The sequence below is a fragment of the Anolis sagrei genome, chromosome X (assembly GCF_037176765.1).
Source record: "Anolis sagrei isolate rAnoSag1 chromosome X, rAnoSag1.mat, whole genome shotgun sequence".
Classification (NCBI taxonomy): Eukaryota; Metazoa; Chordata; class Lepidosauria; order Squamata; family Dactyloidae; genus Anolis; species Anolis sagrei.
Window position 1 is genome coordinate 10231596 of NC_090034.1, and position 14987 is coordinate 10246582.

Below are 14987 nucleotides of genomic sequence, written 5' to 3' on the forward strand. Positions count from 1 at the left end.
GAAGAAGCAGAAGTAGATCAGTTCTATGAGGATCTGCAGGACCTACTGGATAATACACCAAAAAGAGACATTATTTTCATTACAGGAGACTGGAATGCCAAGGTGGGAAGTCAAATGACAACTGGGATCACAGGCAAGCATGGTCTGGGAGAACAAAATGAAGCGGGACGCAGGCTGATAGAATTTTGCCAGGAAAACTCGCTGTGTATAACGAATACTCTCTTCCAACAACCTAAAAGACGGCTTTACACATGGACCTCACCAGACGGTCAACACCGAAATCAGATTGACTACATCCTTTGCAGCCAAAGGTGGCGGACATCCATCCAGTCGGTGAAAACAAGACCTGGGGCTGACTGTAGCTCAGATCACGAACTTCTTATTGCCCAATTTAGAATAAAACTAAAGAGATCAGGGAAAATACACAGACCAGTTAGATATGATCTCACTAACATTCCTAGCGAATATACAGTGGAAGTGAAGAACAGATTTGAAGGACTAGATTTAGATTTAGATTTAGATTTAGGTGAGCATTAGATTTGAGTAAATATGATAGTAACTGCCAAGGAACCCGAGACAGTTCCTCCCTTCGTTCAGACTCTGAGCTGAGCCGGAGAGAGCCCTCCCTTTCCAACCTCAACGGGACTGGAGTCAATTTACAGGACTTGCTGCTAAACCGAGGCCTGCCCTGTAAACACTCTCATGCTGGGCTGGCACTTAGCCTCCCATTCAGGTCAACTGCCGTATCGCTCCATCTTTCTCCCTCTGTATTGGCAAACACTCCCTTTTAAAGATTTCCTCCCTGGCTCCCCGAGACCGCAAGCTGTGACACAGATAGAGAGAAAGAAAAGGAGATAGGCTGTGCACATGGCACAGCCAGAGACCATTTCCATGATGGCTCCCCTTTTACAGAATCAAAGCGTTTGGAAGAGACCATTCCCTAGCTATTCAGTAGTCCCTGGCTTGTGGAAATACACAAATGAAGCACTCCTGAAAAATGCCCATCTAAAGTCTGTTTAAAGTAAAGGTAAAGTCTAACTCTGGGGGTTGGTGCCCATCTCCATTTCTAAGCCAAAGAGCTGGCGTTGTCCATAGACACCTCTAAGGTCATGTGGCCAGCGTGACTGCATGGAGCGCTGTTACCTTCCCACCTAAGCGTTACCTATTGATCTACTCACATTTGAATGTTTTCGAACTGCTAGGTTGGCAGAAGCTGGGGCTAACAACAGGAGCTCACCATGCTCCCTGGATTTGAACCATCAACCTTTCAGTCAGCAAGTTCAGCAGCTCAGTGGTTTAATCCACTGTGCCACCGGGGGCTCCTGTTTAAAGACCTTTAAAAATTGAAACAGTCTAGGTTCTTGTGGGTTTTTTCAGGCTATAGGGCCATGTTCTAGAGGTAGTGAGGATGCTTGCCATAGATGCAGGCGAAACGTCAGGAGAAATGCCTCTAGAACATGGCCCTATAGCCCGAAAAAACCCACAAGAACCTAGTGATTCCAGCCATGAAAGCCTTCGACAATACATGAAACAGTCTATTCCAATTTTAAACAACTCTTACATCTAATAAAAAAGTTCTTCCTAATGTTTAAGTGGGATCTCTAGCTCCAGTTTGAACCCAATGGCCCATGTTCTAATCTCAAAAGCGACAGAAAATAATGTTTTTGGGGAGATGGCAAATCAGTTGTAGATTCTAATCTAAATTTTAAAGAAAGCATCCCAATATGTGCTGAACCTATAAGGCAGTGGTTCCCAGCCTGTGGTCCGTGGACAACCAATGGTCCACAAGAACAAACATATGGTACACAGCCTCACAGTTACTACACCATTGCCTCAATATCATTTGGCAATGAGAGCAAATGGTCTCGCAAAACCCTGTTATAGTGTCAAAGCAACGGGAATGTTGGGAGGGGAGAGGCTGACTACCCACGAAACATTACTACTACCACATCAGCTCTAGATTATTACATATGGTTTTCTGTGGGTGAGCAAATGGCGACTACTGGATGACATTTGTTCTGTATCAGAAACTAGAGCTGATGTGGTCTATCCAATGCAATTTTCTGAATCAGTGCCCCAAATAACCAAACCGAATCTAAAGTTGACCAAAAACTGATATGTAACCCTTTTGGTACTAAAGTTGGAGAGTTGTCCCTGGTCAAAAAAAGGTTGGAAACCACTGCTTTAAATTGAGATATACACTTCTACTTTTGGGAATACTCTTCTAATTCATAAATCCTATCATTGACAACCCATTGTTGTGAAAAGGTATTAAACAATTCCAATCTTTCTTGAATTAGGCCTGTTCCTGGGATTATTTGGGATGCTGATCAGAAAATTGCATTGGATAGACCACATCAGCTCCAGATTATTAAATATGGTTATCTGTGGGCGAGCAGATGGCGACTACTGGATGGCATATGTTATGTATCAGAAGCTAGAGCTGATGTGGTCTATCCAATGCAATTTTTGAATCAGCACACCAAATAACCAAACAGAATCTAAATTTGATCAAAAACTGATTTCGTAACCCTTTTGGTACTAATGTTGGAGAGTGGTCCCTGGTCAAAGTGGCCCCTGGTCCAAAAAAAGGTTGTAAGGAGTGGTTCCCAACATGGCTACTTTAAAATTCAGACCAGAATCCAGAATCAGAGTCACTCAAATTGGAATGGAAGACACCGTTTCTTCCTCTCCCAACTCAATACCAGACTTATTAGGGTTCTCCCATTGCCTTTGTTGATTTTGATCCTGTTCATTTCCATGGCTCTTTTGAGACAAGCTCTGAAAAGCACCATGTTTGTTGCGCAGAGTAGAAGAGAATGTTTATAACCAGAATGTACTCATCAGGAACTCACCTTAAGCCACGAGCACTTTGGTTCTCCATAAAGCCAGATAGAGTTCCGTTTGGGAAAGCTGGGGTGTTCCCAGAATGTCCCTGCTCCTCATTCCCCACCAGCATGGGCCATGTAACTTGGTAAAGAAAGGTGCCCAAGTTCTCAGCTTGAATAGACTTATCCTGAGAAGGATGGCCTCTAAGGTCAACTGACCTTTCAAGCAAATCAGGAAGGACAGGTGTCCCGCACTTATTCTACAGGTTAGAGACCAGAGCATTGGTCTCTAACTGGGCATTGTCAAAATGTGGAACCTTGTCTTTTCTTTAGCTCATGCCCTCTGAAGAGCAGCTGAAAGAGTTGGGCATGTTTAACCTGCAGAAAATAAGGTTGACAGGAGACATAATACCATCTTAAAATATCTGAAAGGATGTCATAAGGAAGAGAAAACAGCTGATGAGGAAACACAACATACAAACAATCTACAAACCCACCAAGAAAATCCAACAAATGCTACGTTCAGTAAAGGACAAGAAGGATCCTCTCACCTCTGCAGGAGTCTACCGTATACCATGCAGCTGTGGACAAGTCTACATAGGGACCACCAAACGCAGCATTGCCCAACACACGCATCAAGGAACATGAAAGGCACTGCAGACTCCTTCAACCAGAGAAGTCAGCCGTAGCAGAACACCTGATGAACCAGCCTGGACACAGCATATTATTTGAGAACACAGAAATGCTGGACCACACCAACAACCACCCTGTCAGACTACACAGAGAAGCCATTGAAATCCACAAGCATGTGGACAATTTCAACAGAAAGGAAGAGACCATGAAAATGAACAAAATCTGGCTACCGGTATTTAAAAACTCTAAAATTACAACAGCAAAACAGCAGAGAGGAAACAACCAGGCACAGATTAACACCTTCCAGCAAGAGATTTTCCCAGGCTCAGGCAGGCCTTCAAATGCTAATGAAGGTGATCAGCTGAAACATTCACACCTAACTGCAGCAGGGAAGAGCTCCTTGCCCCACCCCAGCCATTCCACAGATATATAAACCCATTGTCCTAATTCCAACAGACCTCACTACCTCTGAGGATGCTTGCCATAGATGCAGGCAAAACGTCAGGAGAAATGCCTCTAGAACATGGCTCTATAGCCCGAAAAAACCCACAAGAACCTAGAGAAAACAGGCTTGTATTCCACTGGCTTGGGGACTAGGACTCAATGGAGCCATGGGTTCAAATGACAGGAAAGGAAGTTCCACCTGAACAGGAGGAAGGACTTCCTGGCTGTAATAATTACTGTTCAACAGTGGAACTCTCTGCCTCGAAGTCCAGTGAAAGCACCTTCCTTGGAGGCTTTTAAACAGAGGTTCAATGGCCTTCTGTCAGGGATACTCTGATTGTGCTTTTCCTGTATGGCATAAGAGAGTTGGACATTTTACTTACTTAGGCGATCCCTCGTAGTCCGAGGATGATGGTCCTCCAAGTGTAGTATCTTGGCGGTGGGTCCGTAGGTGACTGTGGAGCCCTATTCTTGATCTGCATCTTCTCCCACAGTGAGGGCATCTGTTTCCAGGTGGAAGGCAGTTCTGGTCAACAGTTGGACATCATGGTCCATGTAGTGTCTTCTATGAGTCTATTAATACATTTTGGTCACCAAAAAAACCATAAACACAGAATAACACCCATATCCATAGAACTGGTATCAATGTTTTCATTATCCACATCCAACAACATACCTTCTCTGTAGACATTTTCTAGGTCCTCCAATGTGATTATATGGTATTCTTGGAGCAGAATTAGCGAAATAGAGTTCACTATTATCCATGGTGTTTGTGGACGCATGTGAAGTCTGGGAACATTTGACCTGTAGATATGGGTTTGAATTGTAATGTACTATAAAACACTCATGAATGCATGCCAAAGTTAAATAACGCTGTGGATTGAAAAGTAAAAGTAGTGGGTGGCAGGAGAAGCTCATGGAAGGTTGTGGGAACACAATGGAATAGGTCAAAAGAGCAGACCACACACTGAATGTATGAGTTCTGGTTATTATTGAAAGGGGCTGAAAGAGCAGGTTGTCAAAAAGAAGACCTTCAAAAGCAGGGGTTGCCTGTACTAGTTGCTTCCACGTTCCTGTAATAAGGAATCGCAGCCCTAGAGCAAACTATAAGTGAGCTATCCATGGTGCTGGACCCTCTCTAGAAAGTTCCTTCTGACAAAAATGGAGTGAATTCCCATCCCACTGATGTGGGAGCCGTGCCCTATAAAGTCTCATGTAACGAAGGCAGTACATGAGTCCAAACAGTTTGTCTTAAGCGTGAGGACTCCACCTGCTCTTTTCTTTTCTTTGTTTGACTTCAATCAAGGTGGCTGCTGGCCTCTGACCTTGCTTCGGCTCTTGGTGTTTCCAGCATCACTCCTGCCATGGAATCCAACTTTCTACCTGACTCTGGGTCTGGATGACCTGTGGTGTTTTGATCCCTCTCCCTTTGATGCCTGACCTGCTGTGCCCTACCTGCCCATGAGCAGCCGCTCAGAACCTGGCAGTCAAGACAAAAGGATAAGCTGGAAGGTCAAGGCGGGGGTCAGAGGAAGAAAACAGAACGGCACAAAGTCCCCAACTGCACAGGAAAACTGGACGGACTGAATCCGCTCTGACGTTTTGATCCGAACTTGAAAGGAGCGCTCCAAGATGTTGGAACTGTTTTACAGATAACCTTCAGCACCTTGGAGAGCTCAGGTAGTAAAACCAGGAACAGACACACAGTAATGGACAGGAGCTTCCCCTTCTGCACTCTTTATAGTCTACTGCTATCAACACGTTAAAGGAGCTGATCAAGGTCCTGGACTTGTTTGGAGGGCAAATTTCAGAACCTTGGAGAGCTCCTGTGATGGCTGCCATTAAGGCCTGGAATGGAGTTCCTGAAATAGATTGGGCTTCCCTCTCTTCAGGCTTTAAATGAACTATCCAAGGTGCTGAATCCATCTGGGAAATTCAGTGCAATGTGTTTATCCTCTGCGGAGATATTCTTGGTATTCTTGCCTGGGATTGCATCCATTTCAATAACGTTCACTATTACCTATGGTTTAATTTATCCATGCCCATCAAATATGTCTTCTTTGGGGATATTCTAGGTTGGTGGTTCCCAATCTTTCTAAAGCTGAGACTCCTTAATACAGTCAATTTTGAGGTGACACCCAACCACAACATTGTTTTTGTTGTATTGTCGGCTTTCATGGCTGGAATCACTAGGTTGTTGTAGGTCTTTTTGGGCTATATGGCCATGTTCTAGAGGCATTCTCTCCTGACATTTCGCCTGCATCTATGGCAAGCATCCTCACTACCTCAGAGGATGCTTGCTATAGATGGAGGTGAAATGTCAGGAGATAATGCCTCTAGAACATGGCCATATAGCCCGAAAAACCCTACAACAACCCATTGTTTTTGTTTTGCTACTTCATAACTGTAATTTTGCTACTGTTATGAATTGTAATGTAAATATCTGATATGCAGAAGTATTTTTATTAACTGGACCAAATTTGGAACAAATACCCAATACGTCCACATTTGAATACTGCTGGAGTTGATTTCGTCATTTGGGAGTTGTAGTTGCTGGGATTTATAGTTCACCTACAATCAAAGAGCATTCTGAACTCCACGAATAATGGAACTGAACCAAACTTGTCACACAGAACTCTCACGACCAAGACAAAATACTGGAAGAATTTGGTGGGCATTGACCTTGCGTTTGGGAGTTGTAATTCACCTACATCCAGAGAACATTATGGACTGAAACAATGATGGGTGTTGACCAAACTTGGCATGAATACTCAATATGCCCAAATGTAAATACTGTTGGATTTTGGGGGAAATAGACCTTGACATTGGGGAGTTGTAATTGCTGGGATTTCTAGTTCACCTACAATCAAAGAGCATTCTGAACTCCACCAATAATGGAATTGAACCAAACTTGTCACACAGAACTCTCACGACCAAGACAAAATGCTGGAAGGGTTTGCTGGGCATTGACCTTGTGTTTGGGAGTTGTAGTTCACCTACATCCAGAGAACACTATGAACTGAAACAATGATGAATGTTGACCAAACTTGGCATAAATACTCAATATGCCCAAATGGGAACACTGGTGGAGTTTGGGGAAAATAGACCTTGACATTTGGGAGCCGTAGTTGCCAGGATTTATAGTTCACCTACAATCAAAGAGCATTCTGAACCTCACCAATGATAGAATTGGGCCAGACTTCCCACACAGAACCTCCATGACAAACAGAAAATACTGTGTTTTTTGTGGTCTTTGGTAACCCCTCTGACAACCCTGCCAGGGGTCCTGACCCCCAGATTGAGAAACGCTGCTTTAAAGGAACTACCCAAGGTGCTGAATCTATCTGGGAAATGGAATTCAGTATGTTTATCCATGTCTAACAGAATATGTCTTCTGCAGCGATTTCTTGGTATACTTGGCTGGGATAGCATCCATTTCAATACTATTCACTATTACCCATGGTTTAATTATCCATACCCATCAAAATATCTCTTTGGGGATGTTCTAGGTCTTCCACTGTGCTATTCTTGGCCAGGATATAGAATTAAAGAATCCTAGAGTTGGAAGAGACCTCATGGGCCACCCAGTCCAACCCCATTCTGCCAAGAAGCAGGAAAATTGCATTCAAACCACCCCAACAGATGGCCATCCAGCCTCTGTTTAAAAGCTTCCAAAGAAGGAGCCTCCACCACACTCTGGGACAGAGAGTTCCACTGCTGAATGGCTGCTACAGTCAGGAAGTTCTTCCTCATGTTCAGATGGAATCTCCTTTCTTGTAGTTTGAGCCATTGTTCCACATTCTGGTCTCCAGGGCAGCAGAAAACAAACTTGCTCCCTCCTCCCTATGACTTTCTCTCAAATATTTATACATGGCTATCTTGTCTCTTCTCAGCCTTCTCTTCTTCAGGCTAAACACGCCCAGCTCTTTAAGCTGCTCCTCATAGAGATTGTTCTCCAAATCCTTGATCATTTTAGTCGCCCTCTTCTGGACACATTCCAGCTTCATTTCAGAAAGAATAACTACTATCCATGGTTCCATTCAGCCAAAAAATGGCCTCTCTAGGCCTTTTCTAGGTCCTCCCATGCCATATGTCTTTCATTTTAATAGAGTTTGCAAGATTTGGCACATTCATGCATAGTCTGGGCATGTATCATCCAAAAATATGGGGGTCATACTCTGTACCTGGCATGAAATCCCTGTTCAACAGACTTCAGTGTCACCTGCTTGACTGGGATTGATTTAACCAATTACTGATCCACCTCACCGTAGTTTTGCCTAGCCCACATTGAACAAACTAGTCCAATGTGAGCTAGGCAAAACTATGTTGAGGTGGATCAGTAATTGGTTAAATGGACGAACCCAGAGGGTGATTCTCCCCAATGCTTGCTCTTCATCTTGGAAAGAAGTGACAAGTGGAGTGCCAAAAGGCTCCATCCTGGGCCCGGTCCTGTTCAACATCTTTATTAATGACTTAGATGAAGGGCTAGAAGGTAGGATCATCAAGTTTGCAGACGACACCAAATTGGGAGGGAGAGCCAATACTCCAAAAGACAGAAGCAGGATTCAAAACGATCTTGACAGATTAGAGAGATGGGCCAAAACTAACAAAAAGAAGTTCAACAGAGATAAATGCAAGATACTCCACTTTGGCAGGAAAAACAAAATGCAAAGATACAGAATGGGGGACAATGCCTGGCTCGAGAGCAGTATGTGTGAAAAAGATCTTGGAGTCCTCGTGGACAACAAGTTAAACATGAGCCAACAATGTGATGTGGCAGCAAAAAAAGCCAATCGGATTTTGGCCTGCATCAATAGGAGCATAGTGTCTAGATCCAGGAAAGTAATGCTACCCCTCTATTCCGCTTTGGTTAGACCACACCTGGAATATTGTGTCCAATTCTGGGCACCACAATTCAAGAGAGATATTGACAAGCTGGAAAGTGTCCAGAGGAGGGCGACTAAAATGATCCAGGGTCTGGAGAACAAGCCCTATGAGGAGCGGCTTAAGGAGCTGGGCATGTTTAGCCTGAAGAAGAGAAGGCTGAGAGGAGATATGACAGCCATGTATAAATATGTGAGAGGAAGCCACAGGGAGGAGGGAGCAAGCTTGTTTTCTGCTTCCTTGGAGACTAGGACACGGAACAATGGCTTCAAACTACAAGAGAGGAGATTCCATCTGAACATGAGGAAGAACTTCCTGACTGTGAGAGCCGTTCAGCAGTGGAACTCTCTATCCCGGAGTGTGGTGGAGCCTCCTTCTTTGGAAGCTTTTAAACAGAGGCTGGATGGCCATTTGTCAGGGGTGATTTGAATGCAATATTCCTGCTTCTTGGCAGAATGGGGTTGGACTGGATGGCCCATGAGGTCTCTTCCAACTCTTTGATTCTATGATTCTATAAGCTTTTGTCCCTGTCTTGATGTTTCGGTGGCTCCCACTTCACACCATCCTTGCATACATACCATTGTGCACAGACCTGACCTGAAGAAAGGCCTTGCAACAGCTCTACAGTTCAAGAGCATTCAAAGAGGAAATGCGCTGGTGCAAAGCCTCCCCCGGTGGCAGCTCTGAATTAATTTCATCTCTGTCTTCCCAAAGTCTCTGAGCGGATTACTCTAAATATTAAAAAAAAAGTCTGCATTGAAATTAAGAAGAAACAAAGGGTGAAATTGTTTCTCTCCCTTTCCCCTGCCAGTGTTCTTCCTGGGAGGGAGGTGGTGCCGTTTTGCTAGTCGTGTTGTATCTTCCTTTTGGAGAACGCCTGCGTTTTCTTTCCCCTTTGAAGCAAGAGGAGGATCAGGAACAAGGGCAGCAAAGGCTTCAATATGGAAACAGAACTGGGCGAATGGTCCTTTGGGGGGGGGGGAGTGGGTGAAATCCCAGAAACTGGGGAATTCTGGTAACAGAGTGCCCAGAAAATGGTCTTTTAATTGGTTTTCACACATGCTACAGACATTGTAAAACCTCAAATCTCAAGAACACAATTCAGTCCCTCCAAGGTCCAAATCTGGTTCTTTCGGGTTCCCCAAAAGACAACTATGACAATTCTCTTCCATTTTTTATTTCTTCATCTCTTCCTTCCTTCTTTCTTTCCTGTCTCTTCCCTTCTCTCTTTTTCTTTTCTTCCTTCCCCTCATACCTTTCCCCTCTCTCCCCTCTCTTCCTCCCTTCCTTCCTTTTTCATTCTTTTCCCTCCCTCTCTTCCTTCTCCCTTCTTTCTTTTCTATCTCTTCCCTTCTTTCTTTTTTTCCTTCCAACCTTCATACCTTTTCCCTCTTTCCTTTCTCTTCCTTCGTTCCTTCCCTCCCTTCCTCCTTTTTCTTTTTTTCCCTCCCTCTCTTCCTTCTCCCTTATTTCTTTCCTTCCTGTCTTCCCTTCTTTCTTTTCCTTTCCTTCTGTCCCCTCATTCCTTTTGCTTTCCTTTCTCTCCCTTTACGCCCTCCCTCCTTTTTCTTTCTTTTCCGTCCCTCTCATCTCTCCCTTCTTTCTTTTCTGTCTCTTCCCTACTTTCTTTTTCTTTCCTTCCTTCCCCTCATACCTTTTCCCTCTTGCCTTTCTCTTCCTTCCTTCGCTCCCTCCTTTTTCTTTCTTTCCCTCCCTCTCTTCCTTCTCCTTTTTTTCTTCCTTCCTTCCTTCCTTTCGCTTCCATCTTTTCCCTTCTTTCTTTCTTTTTCTTTTCTTCCTCTCATACGTTTTCTCTCTTTCCTTTATCTTCTTTTCCATCTTCCCTCCTTTTGGTTTCTTTTCCCTCCCTCTCTTCCTTCTCCCTTCTTTCTTTTCTATCTCTTCCCTTCTTTCTTTTTTTCCCTTCCAACCTTCATACCTTTTCCATCTTTCCTTTCTCTTCCTTATTTCCTTCCCCCTCCTCTCCTTTTTCTTTCTTTTCCCTCCCTTTTTTCCCTCATTTGCTTCCTATCTCTTCCCTTCTTTTTCTTTCCTTCCTTCCTCTCATACCTTTTCTCTCTTTCCTTTCTCTTCCTTTCCGTCCTCCCTCCTTTTTCTTTCTTTTCCCTCCCTCTCTTCCTTCTCCCTTCTTTCTTTTCTATCTCTTTCTGTCTTTCTTTTTCTTTCCTTCCTTCCCCTCATACCTTTTCCCTCTTTTCTTTCTCTTCCTTCCCTCCCTCCTTTTTCTTTCTTCTCCTTCCCTCTCTTCCTTCTCCCATCTCTTTCCTTCTTTCTTTCTTTTTCTTTTCTTCCTCTCATACATTTTCCCTCTTTCCTTTCTCTTCCTTCCTGCCCTCCCTCCTTTTTCTTTCTTTTCCTTCCCTCTCATCTCTCCCTTCTTTCTTTTCTATCTCTTCCCTTCTTTCTTTTTCTTTTTTTCCAACCCTCATACCTTTTCCCTCTTTTCTTTCTCTTCCTTATTTTCTTCCTTCCCTCTCCCTTTTTCTTTCTTTTTCCTCCCTCTCTTCCTTCTCCTTTCTTTACTTCCTATCTCTTTCCTTCTTTTTCTTTCCTTCCTTCCCCTCGTACCTTTTCTCTCTTTCCTTTCAGTTCGTTTCCATCCTCCCTCCTTTTTCTTTCTTTTCCCCCTCTCTTCTTTTTCCCTTCTCTTTCTTTTCTGTCTCTTCCCTTCTTTCTTTTTTTCCTTCCTTCCCCTCATACCTTTTCTCTCTTCCCTTTCTCTTCCTTTCCGTCCTCCCTCCTTTTTCTTTCTTTTCCTCCCTCTCTTCCTTCTCCCTTGTTTCTTTTCTATCTCTTTCTGTCTTTCTTTTTCTTTCCTTCCTTCCCCTCATACCTTTTCCCTCTTTCCTTTCTCTTCCTTCCCTCCCTCTTTTTTCTTTCTTTTCCTTCCCTCTCTTCCTTCTCCCATCTCTTTCCTTCTTTCTTTCTTTTTCTTTTCTTCCTCTCATACATTTTCCCTCTTTCCTTTCTCTTCCTTCCTGCCCTCCCTCCTTTTTCTTTCTTTTCCCTCCCTCTCTTCCCTTTCTTTCTTTCTTTCTTTCTTTCTTTCTTTCTTTCTTTCTCTCCCATCTCTTCCCTTCTGTTCCAGAAGCATTCTCTCCTGACATTTCATCACATCTATGGCAGGCATCCTCAGAGGCTGGCATACCTGGAAGGCATACCTCAGGTGAAACATCAGAAGAGAATGCTTCTATTTATTTATCGTGTCATCAGCAACCATACCATTGTATTACAATTCTAACAGAGCAAAACAAACACACAGATTAAAAAGAAAAAGAAAAAAAACACACAGATTTTGCAAATTTGGTAGTTGGTTAAATCTCCTTTGACCAGTATCTGGCCACTTGGAGTGCCTGTGGTGTTGCCGCAAGAAGGTTCTCCATGGTGCATGTGGCAGGGCTCAGGTTGCATTGCAGCAGGTGGTCAGTGGTTTGCTCTTCTCCGCACTCGCATGTCGTGGATTCCACTTTGTAGCCCCATTTCTTAAGGTTGGCTCTGCATCTTGTGGTGCCAGAGCGCAGTCTGTTCAGCGCCTTCCAAGTCGCCCAGTCTTCTGTGTCTTTCATCTAGTATCACCCACGGATTGAGGTGCTGGGTTTGAGCCTGCCACTTTTGAACTCGCGCTTGCTGAGGTGTTCCAGCGAGTGTCTCTGTAGATCTAAGAAAACTATTTCTTGATTTAAGTCGTTGGCGTGCTGGCTGATACCCAAACAAGTGATGAGCTGGAGATGTCTCTGCCTTGGTCTCTCATCTGATATCACCCATGGATTGAGGTGCTGGGTTTGGGCCTGCCACTTTTGGACTCTCGCTTGCTGAGGTGTTCCAGCGAGTGTCTCTGTAGATCTAAGAAAACTATTTCTTGATTTAAGTCGTTGGCGTGCTGGCTGATACCCAAACAAGGGATGAGCTGGAGATGTCTCTGCCTTGGTCTCTCATCTGATATCACCCATGGATTGAGGTGCTGGGTTTGGGCCTGCCACTTTTGGACTCTCGCTTGCTGGGGTGTTCCAGCGAGTGTCTCTGTAGATCTAAGAAACATGAGACATGAGAGACATGAGACATGGGGGACATGAGAGAAGCCTCCTCGCAGGATTGCAAGACATCCGGGCGCCCCCTGGGCAACGTCTTCGTAGATGGCTGATTCTCTCGATCCAGAAGCAACGAGAGACAACCAGAGAATGCTTGTGGAACATGGCCAGACAGCCTGGAAAACTCACAGCAACCCAGTGATTCCGGCCATGAAGGCCTTCGACAACACATACCCATTGATATTTACATTGTCACACCCAACAACCCAATGCCTTGACATGATTATTTTGCTGCGATTTGTGGGAGCTCCTTCGCCACCAATCCCTTGCTGATCTCACCATTCATTAAACTGTGCTTTTCCTCTGAGCTAAATTGATTTCCCCCCCTCCTTATTTTGTTTTATTCTGGAGCCCATTATCTCTAAGCTTATCAGTTGCTAATTAAGGAGAACAATTTCTCTCTCTACTCATTTGCACATTCTTTTATGAGCTTTTATCTCCGGATTGTATCCCCTCTAGCCCTCTCCTCCTCTTCTCTTTTCCAACGCCAGCAAGGAGTCTAATTCTCTTAATCTTCCCCGGAGCCACTCTTCTGGGCTCCCAACTTCCCTGTTCTCGGCTCCCCCGAAAACTGCTTTGAGCAATCAGCAAAAGATATAATCTCCCGGGTCTTCGATTTGCGTCAAAATAATTGTACATCTCTCCAACTGCGCTCCGTGTTGACTCAGCGGGTACTTCACTGAATATGTTCGGCTAATTCATTGCCACCAACTTCCACATTCGTTGCATCATTGCACTGAATAGAACGGTGCCTCACGCAATAGGGGCAATGCAACCAAAGGCCGAGTAAGCATCTACACTAGAGAATGAATGCAGTTCAACATCACTTCAACCACCATGGCTCAATGGGAGTTGTATCTCTACAACATCTTCAGCCTTGTATTGTCGAAGGCTTTCATGGCCGGAATCACTGGGTTGTTGTAGGTTTTTTCAGGCTATATGGCCATGGTCTAGAGGCATTCTCTCCTGACATTTCGCCTGCATCTATGGCAAGCATCCTCAGAGGTAGTGAGGTCTGTTGAAACTAGGCAAAAGGGTTTATATATCTGTGGAATGACCCAGGTGAGACAAAGGACTCTTGTCTGCTGGAGCTAGGTATGAATGTTTCAACTGACCACCTTGATCACCTTGATCACCTTGACCGCCTTCTCTGCCAAAGATGGCTGGTGCTTCACCAAACTACAAAATCCTTGTCGTTGGGAGAAACTAGAGCTCTCAAAAAAAGTGTTAAATGCTTCTCTCTAAACTGTTTTTTTTTTTTTGGGTCAGGAGCGACTTGAGAAACTGCAAGTCACTTCTGGTGTGAAAGAATTGGCTGTCTGCAAGGGCATTGCCCAGGGGACGCCCGGATGTGTTACCGTCCTGTGGGAGGGTTCTCTCATGTTTCTGCATGGGAAGCTGGAGCTGACAGACAGAAACTTACCCACTCTCTGGATTCGAACAGCCGATGTTTCGGTCAGCAGTCCCAAGGATATAACTCAGTGCTTCTCAACCTGGGGGTCGGGACCCCTGGAGGGGTCACAAGGGAGTGTCAGAGGGGTCACTAAAGACCACCAGAAAACACAGTATTTTCTGTTGGTCATGGGGGTTCTATGTGGGAGTTTGGCCCAATTTTGTCATTGGTGGGGTTCGTCTCTCAAAGCAGTTGCTCTACTCCGAACTCAAGAACGGAAAATGGAATGCTGGTGGACAGGAAAAGAGATTTAAAGATGGGCTCAAAGCCAACCTTAAAATCTCTGGCATAGACACTGAGAACTGGGAAGCCCTGGCTCTTGAGCACTCTAACTGGAGGTCAGCTGTGACCAGCAGTGCTGCAGAATTTGAAGCGTCACGAATGGAGGGCGAAAGGGAGAAGCGTGCCAAGAGGAAGGCGCATCAAGCCAACCCCGACTGAGACCGCCTTCCATCTGGAAACCAATGTCCTCACTGCAGGAGAAGATGCAGAGCAAGAATAGGGCTCCACAGCCACATACGGACCCACAAGAATATTGGAAGACAATCCTCCTCGGAAAACGAGGGATCGCCTAAGTAAGTAAGTATCCTAGATTTGAAAGGGACCCCTAAAGAAGGACTATTATATGTTGCATGT